We start from the raw sequence: 3,703 nt of genomic DNA, 5'->3' as shown, positions 1-3,703 counted from the left end.
CTTCGCAATTGTTTATCCCCACGGCGTGTGAATGTGAGAGAGAAAAATAGCTAGCCATTCGCGATTTTGCCGCCCGTGGATGGAGAGAGAAGGGAAGAAAAAAATTAAAGGTTTAATATCCTTGACTTTCCTCTTGATTAAGCTTTAACCCAAAGATTTATGAGACTATAAAAAGCTAATAAGCAATTTCTTCTGAAATTGATATATGGAAAAATATTCACCATCCATTATAAAATTATGTCATAGCTAGTGGTTTAGCAATATGAAAGTGGCCTAATCCTCCTTTATATGCCAAATTCATCCATATACACAGATTAACAAGAGGTCAAGAGTTGAGGAAAACCATTTCTCATCAAGATGGGTGGTTTTTGGCTTCACAGAAGTGGTTTAAAAAGTAAAGGTAGCATGAATTGCTAGCCTTTAATCTAGTTCTCCATCCAATGGTCCCAAAAGTTCCCATAAACCATTTAATATTTGTCCAAGTGTCCTTAACCTTTTGCCTTCTTTATCCTCTAAATTTTTGTGAGCTTTTTCCTATTCTTCAAGTGCAAGTACCCATAGCTATAATACCACAGTCACGGGACCTCATGTAGTTCTTGAAGAGTAAATCAAAACTCACATACACATCAATGACCTAAGCATAGACTTGAATCAAATTAACAAGATTAAAGCATAGCATAGAACATGAAAATAGAGTAAACATCACCATCAACACACTATTGGGTGCAATCAATCTTCCCCCTCATGCATGCAGCTCGACTTTCACAACATGAGTATTTTGAGAATTGTATTCAAAATATCACCAAGGAGCTAATAATAGTTGTGCATACAAAATAGGTTTTGCTTTTCACTTTTACAAAAATAACTCAAGCACTAGAGCTTGTCCACACACTAAGTGTAAAATAACCAAAACTAACACACGTGCTAGTAATATAGCAACGACACGCAAAAGTGTGCATAAGTAATATGTACAATCATTTGGCACATGGCCAACAAAATAACTCATATAAAGTAATAATCTCAGATAATATAGACAAGATCCTCCATGTTCAACACACGCACTGATCATCACCTATCTTACAAATGTAAACACATTAGTTGTTCCAATTAACTGCTCTCACCATAATTAAACGTTGATAGTCACAAACACAACATACAATTAATCCTAATATGAAACGTTGATAGGCACAAACACAACATACACTTCACCACTTGTTACACTTCGATGAGAGTATCATTATACACGTCATCTAGCATGGCGTGTCTTACCACATGGCACACTAGCATCCAAGCATCACCCCATTAGCCAAAGCATGGGCATTATGTAATAGTGTGTGTGTGTGTGTATGTATATATGTATATATGTATATATATATATATATATATATTATTAGAGCGTTAGAGAGTTCGAGTTCGAGAGAGTTAGAGATAGTTAAAGGGAGTGAGTTGGAGAGAAACAAAGAGTGTCATAGAGAGAGAGAGAGAGAGACAGAGAGAGAGAGAGAGAGAGAGGGTTAGAAAGAGAAAAAAGAGAGTTAGCGAGGGGTAAAGAGAGTGAGAGAGAGAGTTAGAGAAAGGTAAAGAGAGTTAGAAAGAGAGAGACGTTTAGAGAAATTTAAGAGACTATCATTGTACATGTCATCTAACATGGCATGTCTTACCACATGGCACACTAGCATCAAAGCATCTTCCCGTTAGCCAAATCGTGGACATTATGTAACAGTGTGTGTGTATATATGTATATGTATGTATGTGTGTATATGTATATGTATATATATACATATATATATATATATCCTATTAGAGAGTTAGAGAGTTTGAGAGAGAGAGAGAGAGAGAGAGAGAGAGAGAGTTAGAGAAAGGTAAAGGGAGTGAGTTAGAGAGAAACAAAGAGTGTCAGAGAGAGAGAGAGATAGAGAGAGAGAGAGAGAGAGAGAGAGAGAGAGAAGAGAGTTAGAAAGGGGTAAAGAGAGTCAAAGAGAGTTAGAGAAAGGTAAAGAGAGTTAGAGAGAGAGAGAGAGGTTTAGAGAAAGGTAAAGAGAGTGAGTTAGAGAGAGAATGTAAGTTTTAGAAAGAGAGAGAGAGTGAGAAGGCTAGAGAGTTAGACGTACGTACATATATAGCCAACACCTATGAAGGTGAGTTATATGGGCATGGATTTAAATGTACATATATAGCCAACACCTGAGTTATATGGGCATGGATTCAAATGTTGATTTTAGGAAAAGAGTCACTTCTAAGTTGGCTCCTAAGTTCGTTGTAAGTATGGCCTTCTAAAATTTGTATTAAATTGAAACTCCCTAGACTGAGGCTGGAACGCTCAACAGCAGTTGGGGCCAGGAGATCCAGGAGATCCGTTTGATATTAGCAAGCGCTTCGTCTTCGTCAAGCCATCGGCCTGCCGCTTCTCCTGAGCAGAAGTGGGGAACCAGAAACCCAATGCTACATCAGATAAATTTGCACGCAAGAAATTAATTAATCGCTATGCAATGTCTACAGTACACTCATGATCGAGAGAAAAATAAATGTTTACATCTGCTAATTCCAAAGCTTTCACAGCTGCTGGTTGATCATCATCTGCTCTGCTTCTGAAGCTCTCGGGTTCAGGTCGAGCTGCATTTCATCGATTAGAACTCCATTATTGAATGAGCTGCAGGTGCTTAATACTTTCGCTAAACGATACTTTATCCAAGTATAACTATTAACATTGAAAGAATTGATGGACGCTAAGGCTGGCGCAATTATATTTAACATTATCATAAACGTCGATAATTATAACACACGGAGTCCAGTATTCGAATGACAAAAAGAAGACACAGCAATTCCACTCAGCTTGCCTGCTGCTGCTAATATCGGAGGCGCCATTGCATGCGAGAGCAGGAGCGTAATCAGGAGGGCGAACGTTAGGGAGAAGGCTAGTCTCATTGCGTAATCAGCTGAAACAACAGAAATTATGGTAATGGATTATTAAGAGAGATCAACGGTGAAATCAAGTCCTACGTCCAGAAGGAAACCGAAGGCCTGACTTGTTGAGATGCCGGAACCGCAAACGGTGACGAAGTCTCTTTTGACGAAGTCTCGCACCAACAGGTCAATCAATCCTCGTTGTTGGTAAGGTATCGCTTCCTGCACGAGAAAGCTGTGGGGCTTTACGAACACCTCCTCCCAATTAATTTATTTTTCTTTTAAGTACAAAACTCTTGGTGGTCCATCATTTTTCTTTTTTTTTTTTCCTCTCTGGGAAGTTAACTTTTCATCGATCCTTTTCATCATGAATTGAAGAGGAAATTGTAATTTTGAACAAGCTTTTTCTTTACAAAATTTTTTAGGAGGTTTTTTTCCTTCTAATTCCCTCAATTTGAGGTCGTCAATATTGAATGGGATTAGAAGAAAACGGTGAAATTAACCTATGATTAAGAAGCAACGTAAATATGTCAGATTAAACGAAGACGTGATCAAATGAATGTAGACGAACGCAGGACTACCAACTAATTATGGAACTTCTAACTTCTTGAGACACCATAAAATCAGAATGTGGAGTGCTTAAGAGCTTTTATAAACCTTGTCGCACAGATTTTTCAAAGCTTGGAAGATTCGGATAGCGAAAACGAAAAATTCTAAGGGCATACTTCGCATCATTTCCTTGACTTCTCGCATGGAAAATAAAAAATAGAAAAGTCATTGGGTTCCATGCTAGCGCCTT

At 38.1% G+C, this 3,703-nt stretch overlaps 1 long non-coding RNA gene across 1 annotated transcript; it reads right to left on the bottom strand.

Annotated features, from left to right (window-relative positions):
* Nucleotides 1–2,012: 2,012 nt before the first annotated feature.
* Nucleotides 2,013–3,099, bottom strand: LOC147639845 (uncharacterized). The gene is made up of 4 exons (XR_015269563.1): nt 3,027–3,099; nt 2,838–2,936; nt 2,534–2,613; nt 2,013–2,410 (listed from the first exon to the last, which is right to left on the bottom strand). It is a non-coding gene; the product is annotated as an uncharacterized LOC147639845 (long non-coding RNA).
* Nucleotides 3,100–3,703: the final 604 nt, after the last annotated feature.

This window comes from Cibotium barometz, chromosome 3, assembly GCF_041138505.1.
Source record: "Cibotium barometz isolate CiBa-2024 chromosome 3, ASM4113850v1, whole genome shotgun sequence".
Lineage (NCBI taxonomy): Eukaryota > Viridiplantae > Streptophyta > Polypodiopsida > Cyatheales > Cibotiaceae > Cibotium > Cibotium barometz.
Note: the sequence above shows the minus strand (reverse complement) of the source record. Positions and strands in the feature narration are given on the sequence as shown.